The following is a 20881-nucleotide window of genomic DNA, read 5'->3' as shown; positions in this document are numbered from 1 at the left end:
GGCGAAGTTTTAAAATTCTCAAGGTATTTCAGAGTGAAGAAAACTGCGACTTCACGCTGTCACAAGTGAAGTTGATGGACAGAATAGGCTACAATCTATCAGTGAAGTTGATACACAAGGCTTATCTCTAGTGTGACACCAAAATCAAATGAAACCTTAACACTTGTCTTTAATGGTTTTGCATTACACATCCACGTTTTGCTAACCATAATGCTCTTTTAGAAATGACTGTGTGAATGTATAGCTGTGTGAGACATATTCCCCTCCAGAGAAACTTTGTCTTAGGCACCAAAAGCAATCTGTAAAAAATGTATTTTATTCACATTAATTCTTGTATATGTGGAATTGTAGAACATGAATTCCTCCTGATGTGATTAAAAGCTCCCACATTCTCAGGAACAGTACAGAGGACATGACCTACGTGCCCATTCTCTGTTTGAATGTGATACTGGTATTCATTTATATTCATAACATTTGAAAATCATATTGTGAGATAATGCTGTGCAGACTTGTGAAACCAATTTGCATGAAAACTGCATGACACTGAAAAGATAATGTAACACTGACAAAAATAAATTCTGACTTGACAGTCACTGTGATGATTACAGAATTTAAGCAATTTCTAACACTTCGCTAATATATTTTCATATCACAAAGCAATGAATGGAGAACACAGGCTGACGGGAACAACAGGAAAAAATACATCCACGCCACAAACACAACATTAAAGAAAACTCACAGATAGTACAACTTTTCATCACAAATGTCTTTTCATTGCAAACATTTGAAGTGAAATGAATTAGTTGTCCAGGGGGAGTTTGTTTAACAGAGCTTGTACATCACCAAACATTACCATTAAATTTCAATTGGCTGACCTCCTGTTGGGATCGCTCTACATGTGATACATGTATACATGTGCCACAAAAATGTTCATGTACATGTAGGTGAAACCACGGTCCTTTAAAGAGAACTCTGGGTGAAACCATATACAGTCTATGGGTGAAACATGCTGCGGGGTCTACTTCTTGAAGTGTCACTTCCTGTTGCCAGTAGGTGGCACTATGACCATGGGCCTTTCTCAATACCAAGTTTGCCAAGTAAGGATTATTCAGTTATTAGTGGTAGGTCAAGTGTTCAGTGTGTTTTTTCATAAAGCATGTACAGTTTGGTTCAGATTTGATCATGTACACAGAAGTTACAACTTCCTGTGTCATGGAGAAGCCTGGAACTTCGCCGCCATTAAACAAAACCTAAACTTCACCACATAGCATCATCACTGTCTTAAGGCTTTTCTGATCTGGATGACACATCTGCCACAGAAATTTAGTAGGCTACCACCATAGACTGTTTAAAAAGGCTACTCCTTGTGTCGCGGGAGCTGCTCTCCAGGGGGGCTAGCTATTGAATAAGAATCAGAATCAGAATCAGCTTTATTTACCATGATGTGCTTACTTACAATAAAATAATAATACAATAATAAGATCACAGACACACTACAGTATAGTGAACAAATATATAAACTATAAACAAAAACATATAGACCGATTGAGACAATAGTGCAGTGAGCAGAGCGCAAAGGATGCAGGAGTAAAATTATTATCATGTAAATGTTGGAGGTGGATGAGATATTCAGGTACACAGACACATACATGCATACATGTACTCATTTACACAGTGTGATGGAGCATATAGTGCAAAGGATGGTGGAATAAATAAGAGAAGGAAAAAGATGTCATTTTCTGTAGCCATCAGTTGGTATTATTATGTGGAAAATTCGATATCCACAAGAAAAAATGGACTGACTCCAAACCACACTGGACACTTTGTCCAAGAACTGCATCAGTCTAGCACCACAATTAAAAACATTAAGAACAAGAAGGCAATCAAGACTAATTACGTATTTGACAAATTTCTTTTGGACAGTTAATATATTATTTTGAATCCAATTAACTTTTTAAAATTTTATTTTTAGGGCCCCAGCACAAATTGTGCAAAGGGTCTACTTATTTTTTCTTTCTTTCTTTTTTCTGCAAAGTAACCTTAATTTTGGGGGCCTAAACATATTCGAAAACTCACTAAACTTTGCACAAAATTCAGGAGTGGCAAAATTCTTTGTATTTAATGGGTTTTGCGCATGGCCGTGGAAAAATGGCTCGCTAGCGCCCCCTACAGAGCAGCCCCTGGACAAAATTTCACCCATGTGGATGAAATTTCTGTGGTACGTGTATCATGTCCAGACGCACAAAGAAGCCTCTTGGAGCCATTGCCTAAACCAAACAGGAAGTCAGCTATTTTGGCGATTTACACACTTTAACAAACTCCTAGGAATTTAGTCCGACCGAAATGATTCGCCAAAAAACTGGAAGTAACTGTAACTTCAGTCTACATGCTCACATCTGCACCAAATTTGGAATACATTATAAGAGTTGCGCCCTGAAAACACCCATATGCCAATATTCACTCAAAGTCATTGCGCCACCTGCTGGCAACAGGAAATGACACGTTTTATGCTGTAATGTACTGTTTCGAGCAGGTTGGACATATGAACTTCAAAACTGTCCTAGGAAACCCTTAACACATTGATGAGGCCATGTCGTAAAACTTGTTAATTTTCGGTTAACGGCTTGGCAGTGGCGTGGCGGCGAAGTGCCATGTTTCGCCATGATACAGCGAGTTCTGCTAACTTTACTGTACATGCTCAGATCTGTACGAAATTTTACATGTTTAATAAGACTCCTGCCTTGAAAACATGTACATGCCAACATTCACCCATAGTCATAGTGCCACCTGCTGGCAACAGGAAATGAGTTTTAACAAAGCAACCCCCATGGCACGTTTCACCTACATGTATTAAATTTCTGAGGCACATGTATCATGTCCAGACGTACCAAAAAGCCTCTTGGAGTGATACCCTAAACCCCACAGGAAGTCGGCCATTTTGAATTTTAAGGTCATTTTTGGATGATTTACACACTTACTTACGAACTCCTCCTAGGGATTTAGTCCGATCGACTTCAAATTTCTGCTGTGCGTTCTAAAGGCATTGACGATGAAAAGTTGTGCTATCTGTGAGTTTTTTGTCAATGGCCGTGTCCATGGCGTGTCGTCCAAAATTGATGATTTTTCCGTGAAACAAGAAGTTGTTATAAATTAAGTGTGCATGCTGAGATCTGCACCAAACTGTCCATGTAGGATGAGAGTCCCGCCCCTTAGTGTACGCTCCGATCTGTACCAAACTTTACATGGTCGATAACAGTCCCGTCCTGAAGACATCTACATGAAAATATTCACTCAACCTCATAGCGCCACCCACTGGTAACAGGAAGTAAGCCGTTTCTGACAAAACGTGGCCGCCTCACACCTTGACGCGGTACCGTGCGAAGGCCCGCCCAACGCTGCTTGCAGCTTTAATTATTTATGTATTTTCTCTTTTGTACATGTAGCCTACCCCTGATTGTTTTGTGTTGTAAATATCTAAGAAAAATTAGACACAACTAGTAATTAATTTTTAATGAGAGGCGAGCGGGTAGAGATGCACGAGCAATCTGCAAGGCGACAAGTAGGCACAATCCCAGCAGGCACAGCGCGTCATTGGGCGGAGACTGATCTTGGCTGTGTGAGTTTCCTTAACAATTGTTGCGACATAAATAGCTCATTTAGTTTGTACTATTGACTCTTTCAATAATTTGTAGAAGATAGCCTGTAGGTCTGTTGACATGTTGTGCCATGATTTCTACCCATAGGTGTTTACTCGCGGAGCGCCTGTCTGTTAATGGGTCTGTTCCTTTTTATATACAGTCTATGGTCTTAAAAGGCCTCAAAATCTTCAATAGCGTCTTCGCATGTTTCATGCGCGGGCACTAATTATAAAAGTAAGAGTTTGGACAGATGAGTGGGCCTAGAGGTGTATTCTCACTAGCAGACACCTTGAGAAAGTGACAAAGAGGCAACAACGTCAGTACTTCTAGGTAACCCATATAACGTGAGAAGAGCCCGGATAGCTCAGTCGGTAGAGCATCAGACTTTTAATCTGAGGGTCCAGGGTTCAAGTCCCTGTTCGGGCGGTCGAAATTTTGAATACATTTAAGCGGTGCTGACTGGGCTTTGTCTCAACGTGAAGGTGTAACGTCGTTCCACCCTGTCACAAGCAAAGTTGATGCAGTGACAGAATTTTCTGTAGAAAACCTGTGTGTGGAACAATACAAAAGGCTGATTTCTACCCTCACACTAAAATCCGCAATTTCCACCATAAAGTAGGCTAAATGAAACCAAAACCGTTGTTAACGTAAGGAGAAAGTTTGTCACAGTCACCAAAAGCAATCTGTGAAAATGTACTTTGTTTAATTTACATGAATTAATTTATTCATAATATAATTTTGGTGGAAACATTATCAGTCCGGTTAATATACATAATTTTAATCGAATTAATCAATTAATACATGCTTATAAACAGTCAAAGTTGAGTTTAAAAAGCATTAGAATCAGCCTCCAAAGCCTATGTAATATATGAGTGATTGTATGATCCTCCTAATGTGATTAAAACTCCCATTCCCAGGAACAGTACAGAGGACATGACCTGGGTGTCTTCACTAACTATGTTTGAATGTGATTCTGGTGTTCATTCATATCCATAACATGAAAATCATATTATAAAATAATGCTGCCTGTGCAGATTTATCAAACCAATTTGCATGTAAACTGCATCACAGTGCAAAGATAATGTAACAGTGATAAAAAAAAAATATTGAGACTTGACATTTGCTGCAATACACAATTTAAGCAATTTCCAAGAGTCTGCTATTATATTCATATAATATCGCACAACAATGAATTCAGAACACTGTTTGATTGGAATAAATATATATATGTGTGTGTGTGTGTGTGTGTGTGTGTGTTTTGTAAGTGTGTTTTGTAGTTAAGGAGCTAAATTTAAAAGCACACTGGTCCTTTAATGTTCGATAGAATGACCCTAACATATTGTGCAGCATAAACCAAGTGCTTCTTCATGGCAGTAACAATTGCATAGTGGGTCCAAATGTCTATTTGCCTCATTACCTCCTGTTTTTTTCTCTCTGGCAGTGCACTGGTTGCCTACCTATCAGCACAGGAAAATAAAGGCAATAATGAGGTAAATATTGGGCATTGGGCAACAGTTTGCCTACAGCTCCTGGATTATGCTGCACAAGCTGTTTGGGGAAACGTAACGTACAAACCTCAGTTGAGCTTCTACCGCAAATGGCTGATGACTGTATTTTCATAATGTTTGGTTGAACTATTCCTTAGACAAGATGAGCTCTTCACTTTGCATAATAGAATTTAATATCAATGTAGAGGTAAATCAGACAGTGGGCCAACTCCAACCTCCAGCTGGTGTTTTTCATAAGGTAAGACAAATAAGAAGAAATGCTAAACTAAAACGTTAAAAATATATACATTTTGTTAATGAAAACACCTTCATACAAAGCTTCAGCTTGATTTACCTACTCCAATATGTAAGGACCAGTAAACCCTCGGTGAAATTAAACAAGACTGTGTTTGGCTGTTAATTTGAATCTGATTGAACCTTCACAAGTAGCTAATGATTAATTACTGGTTATTAAAGATGGCTACCAAAGGACCAAGCTTTGCAAGTGTGTGTTTGTGTGAGAGAGAGCTTTTACCCCAAGTTTCAGTTTCATTTTTGAGGTGATAGACGTGAGATGAAGATCATGTTTCTACAAGAATGGGCATTGCTGTAGGTGTTTGTGGTGTTAAGAGAGCATTTAAATGCAGAATCACAACACATGAGTCAGACACTGTGACACCTCTCTTCTAGTTTGTGCTGCTTCAAAAATGACAGATGACGGACATGAAGCAGCTGTGGGCCAATAGAAATTAAAAGTGAATGACATTAAGAGCCTCTAGTGTAGAGTTTTCTCAGTCCTGGGGTTTGTTTGTTTATCAAGCAGGCAAGCAAGGAGCAGGGCCTGCTTGATAAACAAACCAGGTCATTAGAGATTTCCAAGACTTATTTATTGATTTTGAATTAAGCCAGATTAAATGATTTATCAGTTCTCTATAATACATTCATGACTTCATTCATGTTCTTGAAAGAGACTACAAAAGTATGCCTTATTCACATGGCAGCTTGATAACTCTCAAACTCTTGGGGCCATAACGTTTGGGATCAAAGAACAGGGTCAAGGGCCAAAAAGGAGAAACTCTGCACGACTGACTTTTTGTGATGTCAAAATGTTTTCACAGAAAGTTTCCCTTGTCACAAAATCACACTTTTATGTTTTAATAATGTTATGCTTGAGGTTAACAGTGAATTACATCTCTTCTAACATAAAAAATCATCATGATGTCTTGAGGATGTTCTTTCTGAGCGAAATGTACATTACATTAAAAGCCATCAAATGGTGCTTCATGGGCATGGTTGGAAGTCCACTGCCTGAGAAAGTGAATACTTAAATCCAGCAGAGACCCATTGAAAACCACAGAAAGATATAATAAGTAGTTAAATATAAAAACTAATATGTAGGTCTACGAGATACTGTTTCATTATACTGTTACAATATCTCATTTGTCAGATGTACTCTATAAGACAAATTAGTAATTATTAGAGTGTAACATCTTAAATTGTATGGCCTGTAAGAAAATAGATTATGAAAAGAGAAATTTATGAAGAGCAAGGTTTGTGTTCAGAGTTATGCCACAGATATTATAAACCAGCTCACACAGGAAACATTAAAGATGTAGCCTGATTCCAAACCACTGGATCACTTCCCATATCTTAAGATTGTTAATTGAGAATGAATAAATTAACTGAAACAAAATGGCAATTCAATCTGATTATCAGGCTATTAAAGATGGACATCAAATAAACTGTAATATTTTGTGTCGTATCAGTGAAGCTGTTTTGTGGACGGTGAAGGTCACTTTGTGGGATGATCCAAAGTTTATCCAAACTTTAAGATCCATTTAAGCATCATATAATAGAGGTTTTATCACTGTTCTTAACCTGAGAGCATGTGTCAATCCCCATGTATATATATTGGATATTGTCACCTTGTCCCTCTTTTTCAGTTCATTGTCTTCAGGGGTTTTTCTGTATATCCTTCATAGGCTTGGCAGATGGATCAGGCTGCACTTACACTTACAGTTTACTAATATAGAGGAAAACATGCCAGATTGATCATGTAGGCTACTAACAAATATATGATGTCACCATCCTGGGTGTTAGCGAGCGAGAGCTTCTGCAGCAGTTTCAGAGAGCTTAACAGCACATAATAGACCTCCAGGAAATGGAAAAAGACTTAACAATGTGATTACCAAATAATGTCCTAGTCAGCTTGAATCCTAGCTGGAATGCACCAGTAAGTCTGCTGGACCTGTGTGTGGTTGGATATTTGACTGCTGTTCAAGAAGGATTGTTTTAAGGATGATTAGGTGAAACATAATATGTACTGGTTCTCTAAAAGTTTACAAAATATGCATATGATGAAGAAGAACAAGCCTAATTTCATCCATTCAACCTAATAACATCCTCAACAAAAATCAACATCTAAATGCAAGACATACATTTTTGACAGTGTGTAAAGTGAGTTACAACAGTCCTTACATGACTTTATGAAACAATTAATTACTTCCTAGCTTGGCTAAGGATAATAAGAAAAAAAATATTTTTACTATTCTTCTGAAGAGCTGCATTATGCAATTTTGGCCACTTGAAGGCAGAAGAACACCAAAACAAGCGGACAGACACACTGCCTTGGCATTACCATATAAAGATGTAATGGGCATCAACCCACTGCAGTCATGTTTCTGGTCACATGATGATTGTAAGCACAATATTCACAATTCTTTTAGCTCTTCCCTTACAACAATTCCAAATGATAAACTACTATGCTGGTATTGCATATGCCACAATCCCATTAGTGTTTTCTGTATTCATGTGATGTTTTCCAGGGGTAATAGAACCTGTGCTACACTCCTGTGGTAGAAGGATTTTATTCTGCAAGTAAAAAAAGACTTATTTAGTGGAGGTTAATCTTAATAAGTCACTAAATATAGAATTTCTTAATATCAATGTCAACTTGATGAAAACAGCTATTTAAAGATAGGTCTATAGTTACTAAGGATTAAGGGATCAAGGCTGTATTCGAAAATAGGAGCTAAACTACTATTTGCCTGAAACTGATTGAAAACTATCGGGCAGAGAGGTGTTTACTGATAAAACGTTGGGACTAACTCCCGGAAAAGCTCAGCTGGAACTACCATTTGGGAACAGTTGATGCACTTCATATTACTAGCACCTATTTAATTAAAAACATGACATTAAAATTGGTTTAAAACTATTTTTAAAACAGCATTAAAACAGCAGCAGATCTGGAATCCATTGCTCACAAACTGTTGGTGAAGGAGAAAAGAATCAGCATGTTATCCCTGGGAGGCTTCTGTACTGCAGAGGGTTGATAGCAGAGTTGATTAGACTGAACGGTAGCTCTGTGTTGTGACAATTTTTAGATAGGACTTCAGAGAATGCTGCTCTGGTGTCTTCTCTGCATGTAACTCATATTACAGTAGTTATTCCTTAGGGTCGTGAAATACTAGCTCTCTGTTGGTTGTCTGTTATGTTCTATCTCAATAGGGTTTATGTTCCCGGAGTGAAGGGAAGACTACAAATTTATATTTTTAAAATTTTATTTTAAACAGTGTAATAGAACTCCATTCAGGGACTCCATTCAGCATTGAATGGAAATGGTGCCGTCTCTGCATGCTTTGAGAAGCTCTCAGTGTTTTTTTTCTGTGCCCAGAGGTACGATTTCAGTTCTCTGGAAATTTGTGAGGCGGCACATTTGGTCTTTAGGCGCTATAAGGATGCTGTAGCCCCGTCTTACCCAGGCTTGGAAATAATGCCACTGCCTGAGTTTGAACTTTAACTGAAGTAGCTTGAAAGGTGACAGCCTGCATCCTACAGCTTTTCATTGATGCTAACTGCACACAAGGAAAACATCTGTGGGAGGATAGCAAAGCTTTTTCACTCCTGATTCTTTTCTCCCACCGCTCAGTGCCACTCTTCTCGTAGCAGGAAATAACTTGGAGGTTATGGAATGAAGTGGTACAGAGGAGAAGTAAGGGAACGTGGAGGCATTTTGGGATTTGGATGTTCTCTATCATGAAAATGTAACCATTGTTATTGATGGAGTGGTCCAGACTACTATAGCAGCAGGTTTACTTCATTACAGATGTTTGAGATGGAAGGTTGAATTTGCTTTTGAGAGAACATAGGAAACCGCTACTGAGACATCTGTGTGTCCAGGTAGGCAACATGCTTAAAACTTGAGGGCAAGAGTCTTCTTTCCTGTGTGATTTTAAATAAATAGATAAATAACAAAAAGGGATAGGGAGTGAGGAGCTCTCATCCTGCATGCAGATGACTGACAATTCTGTGCTACATCCTCAATTTTTTGTCTGATGTTTGATAATCAAATTTTACCTTTCAGGTCCAGAGACACCATATTAAATCCACAAATTATTCTGGTTGATTACACACCTTTCTCACTTTTTTTAGTGTATGTAAATTACACCTTTATTATTGGCCTTTTCCTTTGAAAACAATTTGATCACAGTAGGAAAAGCACAGGTGTAAATAATAAAATGTATGATGACTGAATTCCATTTGGTTTCACTGTCCTGGTATTGCGCATGCTGGCTCACTATCACTCTTTTATGACTTACTGGGACCTATTGTGACAAATCAAAATGTCTGCTGTAAAAAGGCCTTTTCTAGAGTCCAGTGACCTCATGTAATTCCCAGCATAGCTGTGCCTACTTTGAACCTGAGCAGAGGAATATTCAGCCACAATTGGAAACACCTCTGTGGCTGTGCATGGTCTTTAAAGGGTAAACAGCAGCACTATTTATATTGAGGAGACTCTGGCATTTTTCCTTACTGAATATGCCCTCAAAAGATGGGGATTATCTTTTCTGAGTGCTAATTTAGAAGCCCTGCTAAAGGCAGCCTCTCTGTATCCTGTAGGTGTACCAGTGAACCCAGAGTTGTAATTGGTATATTACCTTCTGTGAGCTTTGAGTAACAGCCTTTGATCCTCTTTGCTGATGCAGTTTGTCTGGTGTATGTTATCATGAATTCTCTTTTTTTCTCTGTCCATATGGATATGATAATTGCCAGATCTCCGAAAGCAGACATATACAGCTAATTGGAAGCTCCTATAAATTGTGCAGTGGGGACTTGTAAAGCACAGTAGGAAAAAAAAGAACAGAATATGTGGATTGGAGTTTTATTCAAAATCAATTAGATGGAGTGACTTCAAAGATTTTGGCCTAAATGACTCCACTGTCTGGGCACACTGATTATTTGTGTTCTAGTTGCATTCTTAGTTATTGTGTTGCAGATACTTTAGTGTCTAAGATTCACCTATTACACAACAATACAGCCGCTGCTGAGGGGTTACATGGTTGATAGACCAGTATTTTGCTATACAGGTTCTATATGATTGCAGTCATGGCTCACTATCTTGCTATCCTGCAGCAATATCAATTATGCAATATCTTTATATAGATTGGTTTTATGGTAGCGCAAAACCTTTTTTAAGCTGAGTTGACCTTAAGGGCAGTAATTATCTTGCTAAGATACTGTCAGGGAAAATAGATAATTAGAAAGAAATAATTGATGTGGAATTATCAAACTAGCTGACATTTTTTAAGTTTAATTAGGAAATAAAAAAGAATATTTTTATGTGGGCTACTTTTTGGATCTAGTCCAAGCACTCTTGCTAACTTGCTAACTTAAGCCTGATTGTAGTTATACTTAAATGGCTCTGAGCTCTGAGCTAATCCAGCTAGCAATCCTGTTGGTCTTTCCAAATCTTTTTTGAAACAGATATATATTTTGTTATTTTGACTTTGTATTTCAAGTTTTGACTAATTTGTTTCTTGGCTCCACCCATTAATGTGTTACACCCAAAATGTATCTCTTTTGTATTGAACCTTCAAACCCTATAGGTTTCTGCCTCTTCCCCAATACACTGGAGGTGGGAATAAATCAGTGTGTGGTCCTCACAGTATTAAAAATTATACTTAAAAGCGCGCACAGCTCACAGAAGTTTTAGTCATCTTAAATGCACATCAGTTACAGCAGTTGTGCAGTTGGAGCAACTATACCTCCCAGTAACCACACATTTTGCATGTTTTAAGACAATCAACCGCCTATGAGTAACAAGACCTCAGATTGCATGGTACAACTTGTCATTCTGAACTACGGGTACTGCTATAAAGGAGGGAATGCTCCAACTTGACCCCAATGTGTCAGCCTCTGCTGATGAGGCATCTGGTTGACACCCTGTAACAATCGCTGGTGATATCAATCAGCACAGCAGATCAGAGAGAGAGCAGAATGCAGAACAGCCATGCTAACATATTAAAGAGCAAGTACTGAGAGATTTCTCAAGTGAGGATGGGGGGTAGGGGCATTATCTGGGGGATGCTGAGCATTGTGAGAAAATGGGCATGCTAATGAGGGCCAAATACATCGTGAACAGCTGCATCACAAATGAGCTGACTTTGTACACTTGGGCTTGGATGAATCTCTGAAGTGTTGTTTGTTAATCAAAGGAGGAAAAATGGAGAGGAACAAATGACCAAAAATAGTAACTGAAAAGCCGAATGCAGCTCATGCCTCTGATGACACACATACAGCTGTGGTAATCACTGTGAAAAGGTTACAATTATTATTATTCACACTATGAAGGTAGGTTGAGGAACTATGATATGTACATTGACATTAAGCTGATGGATGCACAGCTACTCAATGTCCCAGGGTATGATTGCATCTATGGCTTTGTCTGGAAGAAGTAACCTGATCAAACGGCAAATAATCTTACTAGAGGCCACAGGATTTACCTCATCAATAATAGGAAAAAGTTAAATTCACAGCACTGCCCATCCTTATTCTCCTTACTGATTGGGGAAAAAGGACGCCCACATGTAGTGAACACTACTAAGATCAAAAGGTCATGGGAAAAGCTTTTGAGGAATGTGAGTGGAGGCCTGTTCAGTTTACCACAGGGCTATTCTGTGGCTGAAATAACACTTTAAATCCAGAATTTCAATAAACATTTATTTACAAAACAAAAATAATGACAAAGAATAATTTGAAGAGTAAATACAAAACATGTGCTAATATGATAAAATACATTATCATACACAACATATATCTTATGAATGTGTTAAATAAACTATGCTTAGACTTTTGGAATCTGAAAAGGCTGAGTTGAGGAAGCAGGCAGCCAGTCTTGGATTGCTTTACTTTATAGGGATTATTGCATTTCAGTTTGTGTTTAAGGCAAGGATGAGACATGGAAAGGAGATAGAAACACTTCACAACAATGAAGCAATATTACTTTTCTCTTCATCACAGGGCACACTATCACATAAACATCAATGACTGAAGAGGAGGAAGACAAAAAAAGAGAATACTCTTTTTGTTAAAGAAATAGTCATGTGACAATTTTACAAATAGGATTGGTCCATATAAGAACACCTTTTAAGAGAACCAGTTTTCAAAGCCATGTGTGTGTGTGTGCTGCATTATGAAACAGTCCCTGCAGTTGTCAGATGAATAGTGTCCCATGATGTGCAGAGCACCATAATGACTTGGTGTCTTTGGTGCCTGATGTGCTGTACTGGTGTATTGGAGTCCACAGTCAGAGTCCTCTCCCTTTCATCGTACCGCCTGAGGTCTCTGCCTGTCCCCGTCTCTCTGATGCTGTCTTCAGTACGGGTACTGCTTCTGTTTCTTCCCTGCGAAACAGGACAGCCAGGTGCACAACAGCATGGCAGCTGCCGCCCCTGCCCCTGTGCAGTAATATGCCCAGCCGATCTGGCAGGAACCTGCAGAGGAAAGCGGAGGATTCAGAATTATATCTTTTCACAGGTTTTTTTTTTATCTGTCCGTCTGTTAGCAGGATATCTCCAAAAACACATGAAAGGATTTCAGTGAAAGTTTGACAGATAAGCTTTTGGATTTGATTTTGGTTTAACCAGAATGCTTAGAAGAGACCTGAACTGTTTACTCATACATTTACAGTAAAGAGAATTTTTTTGGAAAATTGCTTATAAATCTTACATCACTTCTAAAATAAAGGAAAACAAATTCTATAGAATTCTATAGCTCAAGTTTTAAACTGTTTTCTCCATTGAGATCAAAGAAACTGCTGAAAAAATTTCTTCTATTTAAGTCCTGTATCTGATACTCTTGCTGTTTCTGATGTTTATATAGGTTATATCCTATGTTATAATATTTTTCGTACCTTGTTTGTGCTCATAATTTTAATATCTCTACCTTTAATTGTCCTCTGCCCACAGTGCCTGTCCAAAAGAGTTAACAACTCATCATTCACTAATGAATGATGATTCAGGTGTGGAATTTCAACCATTATACATGTTTGTGGTCATACGAAGGTTCTTACTTGATTCCAAGATTTTAGAGAATTAAAGAATCAATTTAATTAGGTGCTAGGAAGACTGTATATGGACATGTAGAAATATTGTTGCATGCACTACATGCTCCATTCTTGCCTACGGGCCTTAGCAGAAAATGTTGTGAACTGCTTAACATTTTTGTTCAAGCCACAAAATTTCCCTTCCTCTTGTGAAAAAGAGTTCGCATCGTCGAAGCAAATGCACTGAACATAGTTTAACTCCATTTGCAAACAGAGTCTGGTATGTGACAAATTCACTCTCAGAATACAGACTTTTGGAGAGCACACCAGTGGCGAAAAATGTTGAAAGACAGCCAAGCAAACACAAATTAAAACATAAAAAGCCTCCTTAAGACACATCTTCTATAATCCTCAGAGGAAATCATGTGCATTGAATAGAGAATATGAACTAAATCTGATTCTAAATTTGGAAAATGTGATGACCATCAGTACTTCTCATTATAAACATAACGTTTTGGGGAGAATATCTGATTGAATATTACCAGCCGAGAGGGAGGAGGAGGTGGCATCTCATTAACAAATCATATCAGCTGTCCTCTCACTGTGGAAACCTGATTCAACAGCCAAAATTGAAAATGCTTATTTCTTCTCATTCTCATTTTATGTTGCAAAATCCTCTCTGTCAGAGTTATACTTCGCACTTAGCCTCCCCTCTTTTTTTAATGTGTGTGAGTAGATTATCAATTAAAATTATGTGGGGATACTCCATTTGAAAAACATGTCAGGCAGGCAATGACATGGATTCTTTCTATGTATTTATTCTGTGGATAATTTTCCAAACTTTTTCATATTAAACATACATGCAGTTAATGTATGCTGCAGCTACATTCAAAGTTATCACTGAATTACTAAAGCACTGTCTGCTCTCCTCATGATTAATGAATGAGCCAGAAGAGATTCAAGGTACTTATTGTGGCAAACACTGGCCTGGGAACCAGTCGACTCTGCAAGCTCATGGCAGGCCAGGCGATTAATTTTTAAGTAAAATCCACAGTTCTCATGGGAGAAAATCATAGTTGTGTAATGGCACTACCAAGAATGAGGTGAACCGGAAATAACTATTGTCTTCAACAAGTAAATGTTATATACCAGAGGCACTGAACAGCACACTGTTGCAAATACACTTGTTAAAAATAATTTATTTCTACTAAGACCTTATTCGTTCAAAGAGGAAAACACTAATTTAAAATGTGATACCCAACATAATTACTTCTGATGACATGGTTTTATAGTTTATCCAATTTGGCCGGTCAGAGTGAAATGGACATGGTTTAGATGCTGACACAGTGGCAGCAGTAATCTTTATGAATCCATAATGACTGAAAATGCATCAAAACACAATGTTGCAGTGTTGGCTATAATTTGAAAGCTTAACATTTATCAACATGTATTTCTTAACTTAATAATAATTGAACCAACCAAATTTGTTATTTTTGCCTTGTTGACTTGGGTTTCGAAGGATGGTCCCTCCAGAGTAATATATCTGAATAGCTACTGACCAGGTGTTTAATGGTGCTCTGGGGCCACTGTCAGGTCAAAATTTTCCCTTAGGTTATACTTCATTGATTCATGGCAAAAACGAATGGTTGGATTTCCTGGGAAGTGGATATCCATGGTCCACAGTGAATGAATCCAATGTTTTTCATGGACCCTACAAACCTTTCTTTTATCGCCACTATCAGGCCAACATTTTCATTTGTACTCAACAAATTTCAAAATCAAATGGGCAGATTGCAATGGCTTTCACTGACAATATTCATGCTTCCAAAAGGTTGATCCTTTTCTGCTTATTGATCGCTTGTGCCATATGCAGCTCAAAATGTCAACTTTGAAAACAACATATCTCATAATCGGTCAGGCTGACAGGAAATTTGAGGGTGAACAAGGCTGATTGTAATGACCCCAGTTTAGCAACTCCCTTTGGATATTTTGTTTTTAGACCCAGCACTGGTGAGGCGTAAAAGCAGAAGAATTGGCAGTATGTTGTTTATTTCATCCAGTAATTTTGTTTTATGAAAATCATGCCCTACAGGGGACTCTTGACTAGTTGTTTTGTAACCAGCCACACGTTTTCACTCAGTAGATAGATAGATAGATAGATAGTTAGTCTACTTTATGAACATAAGCTCTGTGTTTGTTAATGTGTGAGTAAGAAAGTAGAATAAAATTACTTCGTTTCTAAATAATTAAAAGTGGCAGAAACTCTATCATGTTGGACATTGATGTAAATTGAAAGAGAAAGCAAATTTAAGTGTGCTGGGTGCCAACTGATTACATAAGCAAAGGGCTGAACAGTTTTATAAAAAATTAACCTTTGGCATTTAATTAAAATATTACGATCACACCAAATGAACTTCTCCTTCAACATTAAGTAAAAAATCAAATGCTATTTGATTAGCATCAAATAAAAGAGCAGCTGCAGTACGAATACCATTTCCACTGGCCTAGTGTCTGATACAGTAGCATATTAATGCCTGTGAGATAGTTCTGACAATGCCAGCTGAATACAGAGCACAAGTCAGGCTCCTGCTTATTCACAGCACATATTTATAGCTATAAAACACTTCAGAAATCAACAGCAACTGGAGATTCTGTTGACTTTTTATCATACATTTCAAATACCAAGGGATCGTGTCTCTTCGGTATATGACAGTACCACTGAGTTGTGTCTCCTTGGTTTCTAAAAAAAAAGGTAGAATGTCAAGGGCTAGATATAAAAGTGTATTCCTAGTTTCTAACTTTCTTTTATAGATTTATCTGTTCTGGGACCAGAACATTCAGCAAACACAAGACAAATTTACAGAGTCAAGCATCAGTGCATCATTTAGGCACTGTGCGCAGGCTGTATGTGTGTGTTGGATCTGCCTGGTATCTTACCTAGTTGAAACTGGTCTGAGCTGTTGTTGCAGGTCTGTTGTACTTCCTCGCTGTCCCATCCCAATGGATAGAGTGCACAGCCAGATCCTATGAGCAGACCTGAGAACAAGGGGAAGAGAGAGGGAGTCTGTCAGTGATGAAGGAATCGCAGTAACTTGACCCATCACTGGGGGTTAAAAAATATCACAAAACATGGCTGCAGGCTGACAAGACTCTGTTTGTGAGGGGGAAACTGCAGCAAGGACAAACTCTTAGCATCAAGATGTTCAGTCATCTCCTCAAGGAAGGTCTGAACTCTTTTTGTGAGACCTTGCCTGTGTGGGTTTTCATAATTTAAGAATATTTTCATTAATGAGGAAGAAAAAGGCAAAGCAGTGTATTGTTTTTTTCATGGTTGCATCCAGATGTCCAGCAAGGTGAAATCATTTCAAACTCAGGTTTTGTGGGGATTCTCACCCATTCTTTGGTTTATGTTTTAATTAAAATGATCAAACAGACAATGAACTGCTGCTATCCAATAGAATGATGTGTGTGACCTCTGTGATTTCACCTTATCGACGGTTTGCAGCAGAGACTGACAGAGAGCCAGCAATGACCTGTTCCAGCCTCACATCCTATTGTAAAATGACACACATTGTGATTTTAATACTTCATCACATTTTTACTGCAACAAAACAAAGTGCCCCTCTGCCAGCAGCTCATAAAACCGCTGCAAATGAACAACGAACATATGCAAATAGCTTGGCAATTTCTCACAAGCAAAAAAATAGCATTTTTGGTAAGCAATAATTACTGTGAAACTCTGGAAAATCCTTGAGGGACTGTTTTATGTCAGTGATTAAAGAGACTTATGACTGTGCTTAAAGCTGCAAACAGAGACAAGAGTAAAATCTAGTCAAGGCCATTACATTAAGGATTAATATCCTTAATATTAGCCTGCAGCCAGGTCTTGACAAGTTATTCCCTGGATGCCAAGGCCTGTCTCTTGAAATTACCCCGTGAGGGGCCCCTAGTAGGTGGCTCTGCCATCACATTAGCTTAATCCCCTCTGATGTGTCTGCCCTGCTATCAGTTTTGGGATGTGAGGATGGCAGCAGAGGAAGGGAAGGCAAGAAAGCTCTGGCTTCCAACCTGATTACTCCTGCCATCCAGGACTGCCTTATTACATCTAGGCCAGATAACAAGCAGGAATTAATCCACATGCTAATGCAGATGGGCTAGACAAACCAGCTAACATCAGAGGTGGAGTAGGAAAAGTGAAAACGACATCTGTGTTTTGCCCAGTCGCAGCAAAAAGGACGGCGAATGTCATTGGCTCCATTCTAGGAGAAAGCAGAAAGGCTGATTATGGCACCTCTGGCATATTGATGAGAATGAAGGGATATAGAAAGACTAACCAAGTCTGTGTCATTACAGCTCAGGATCTGAGAGGTTCCAGGGCTTGTCATACGTAACAACTTAGCCCTTTGTTCTTCAGACCCTTAAGAGAACTTCAACCCTTAAGAGAGTTTCTGCTTCAGACCTAAAATGACTACCGTTAGCTGAGTTGTTCAGCAAAAGTATCACTGGAGCACTTGATGTAAATCCCAGTACCAGCAACCACTGTGGAACCCTGCTGAACATAAAAACTCACTATTCTACAAGGTACAAAAATGCATTTAGCAGCAAGTGAGCATACACACAGTCATTAAAACGTTCTCAGTTACATAATATTGTCGAACGTGTTTTGATTCAAATGTGTACAAGTAAAGACTATAAAGCATGCAAGCATGATAATGTATTCAGGATTAATATTTAACAAAATCAAAAATTCTCTTTCAAGTGTTGTGTAATACGGCACCATGTAATCAAACTGAAGGAAAAATAATGCAGGCCAGAATGTGGCTTTGTTTCCTGATGTTATTCTATCTTGTGAACTATAATATTTTCATTTGAAAATCAAGATTTGTGGGGATTCTCAATCATTCTTTGAATAGCCCGTTTGTTAAAATGTTCAAAACCATAAAGAGCTGTTGCTCTGTAGAAGGCACCTCAGAGAGAAGAACGGGGGAAGAAAGACTTCAGTGCATAGTTTCCACATCAGGTCAGATGATGATGATGATGACATGGAATGTACAGACAGGAGGGAAATTATTACCACAACAAAGACAAGAGCTCAGTTCCATTGTTTAACCACAAAAAAAATCAAAGGTTTCTGGGTGAACTGTCAGTGTTTTCTTTTGTTTCGGGGATAAACTCACTAAGCGTGCAACACTGCAGTGAGTGAAATCAATGTGAGCACTCACATGTTACTATGACACTATGGAGACACATACTGCAGAACACAAATCCCTGTGGGACCAGATGAAAAAATATATAAACACATTGCCAAAGGTGTAATTCTATTCGGTATCATATGTGGTCCTATATTTCTATTTAGGATCCCCCCTCCCCTATAGTTAATTCTATCAAATCCCATCCTCCACACTCACTATGTGGGTTATGGAGAACCAAAGGTAGGGAGGCTGGTGACTGGTATGTGGGAGAAAGATTACCAAGAATGAAATGTTTATGAGGCAAGCCCCTGGAAAGACATGTGGACTTGTGAAAAGTAACTACCTCAGGCTCCGATTCTCCATGCGTGCTGTTGTAGACTGATACTTCCTGTCCTTATTTCCTAAACCAATGTGCCCTGATCTGCACAAACAGACAGTCTGGGATTTGTGTCATTTAGCATGTTGTTGTCAGCTACAGCAGAGCTTCTTAAACTTTTTGGCCAGCGACCTCTTAAACTGAGGCAACGACATCTCATGGCCTCCCACCACAGACTGCATATGAAGACACTTTGTATTATGTAATGTGTTGTTTTCCATTAATCATTTATCTAAGAATTCACTAAATTTTAGTGACCTAAATCTGGTGTCCTGGGCCCCCCCACTTCAGACCTACTCAGCTAACAGACACGCTACAATCACAAGCACTAAACCATATGCTAGATTTCATAAGATAAGAACATAATGATCCCCTCAGGAAAAAATGGTTTGCTGTACAAGAAAATAGCAAAGAGCAAAAATAAATAAATAACATTTCACTACATGCAAACAAGGTGATGCATTTGGAATTTTGAAATGTTCATGTTCAGTGTTCCACATATTAAAGAAACGTTCAGTCAATTCAGAGTCACTTTAATTATAACTGACAAGGTTGTAGCGCTGAATGGGGGACACCACTCCAAAAATGTAGTGGCTAAGCTATCCAACTTGCACAATGGAAAATGGCTAGAGTTTGTTCTTTACCAGGACAAATACTAACCTGAAGCAGATGGCTGTTGGTGGTGGTGGGTTGCAGTGGGCTGGACTTGAAGTACAGGCTTTCTGTTTAAGGATTATCTTTATTTTGAATTTTCACTATTGTAAGAATTGCTGTGCACACCATCATTCAAACCACCAACAAAGTGCATTATATTACACATTGTAGTAGTGAGGGCCATGTTGTTGCCCCATACTGGCCTGGAGTTAAAACACTCAAACTGGCTGCAACAAATTCACAACAAAGGCATTTTATGAATTTTCCCAAAACCACAGAGCAGCTTTCTTCTCTTTCAATATGATCAACTTCAACAAGCGGCTCATTTTATGTGAGCAGATGGCCATCTCATGATGAAATCATTGCAGAACTACACTAAGCTGCCGTGAGGGTAGAAGTGAAAGTCACCAGAAGCTGTTACTGCAGCTACACGGTAACTACATGACAGTGTAGAACAGATGGACAGAAAACACCATAAATGTGAGAAATCTGCAATCAGCAGCATCCACAGACATTCTGTATGCCTATTAAGAATAAAAAATTTGTTACCCTTTAGCAGCGTCAACTGTTCCCTCAAGTCAAATGTAAAAATGCCCTATGTCTTCTGAGAGATCAGGGGTCTCATTTATAAAACTGTGCGTAGAATCCTCACTCCAAATGATATTCATATTTATAAAACCATGCGTACGCACATCTGGAAAGGGGGCACCGGAGCTCCACCCCTTTATAACTGATCTGCAGGAACAGGCATGCCTCCTGAGTAGTGATGTCGCTGGCTGGAGGGGGACATACATGCAAGACGGGATGACCCAGGTACTAATTTGGATTCCCTTGTTTATAAGAAGATTAAACCAAATGCATTCCAGTTGTGTTTAAACACTTATTTAGGCTACACAAACAGTCCACTCACTGAACGAGGCTGCCGATGAGTTAAAAGAAATATGACTTGATTTATGTGACACACACTGAAAGATTTCTTTGATAAAATAGTGTTATATTTTCCATAACGCGTTTTTACAAGCAGCGCATCACATCTACACACTGGCGCACAGCGTTTGGCTCAATAAGTCAACGAACATGTGATAACCATAGGCTACATGAAACTCGTATCTGCTCGACTGACGCATTGAAAACGGCATCAATTTAAATGTAATTTGTCCTCCTGTTCACCTTATTTATGAGAATAAACTGCACCGCAGTATTAATTAATA

At 38.6% G+C, this 20881-nt stretch overlaps 1 long non-coding RNA gene and 1 other non-coding gene across 2 annotated transcripts; one reads left to right on the top strand and one right to left on the bottom strand.

The window, feature by feature from the left end:
- Positions 1-3991: 3991 nt before the first annotated feature.
- On the top strand, positions 3992-4064 carry trnak-uuu. Its single transcript has one exon. It is a non-coding gene; the product is annotated as a tRNA-Lys (tRNA).
- Positions 4065-12759: 8695 nt separating this feature from the next.
- LOC123986056 lies at positions 12760-17002 on the bottom strand. The gene is made up of 3 exons (XR_006828788.1): positions 16936-17002; positions 16386-16484; positions 12760-12897 (listed from the first exon to the last, which is right to left on the bottom strand). It is a non-coding gene; the product is annotated as an uncharacterized LOC123986056 (long non-coding RNA).
- Positions 17003-20881: the final 3879 nt, after the last annotated feature.

Source organism: Micropterus dolomieu, linkage group LG17 (assembly GCF_021292245.1).
Source record: "Micropterus dolomieu isolate WLL.071019.BEF.003 ecotype Adirondacks linkage group LG17, ASM2129224v1, whole genome shotgun sequence".
Taxonomy (NCBI): domain Eukaryota; kingdom Metazoa; phylum Chordata; class Actinopteri; order Centrarchiformes; family Centrarchidae; genus Micropterus; species Micropterus dolomieu.
This window is presented reverse-complemented; position numbering and strand designations above follow the sequence as displayed.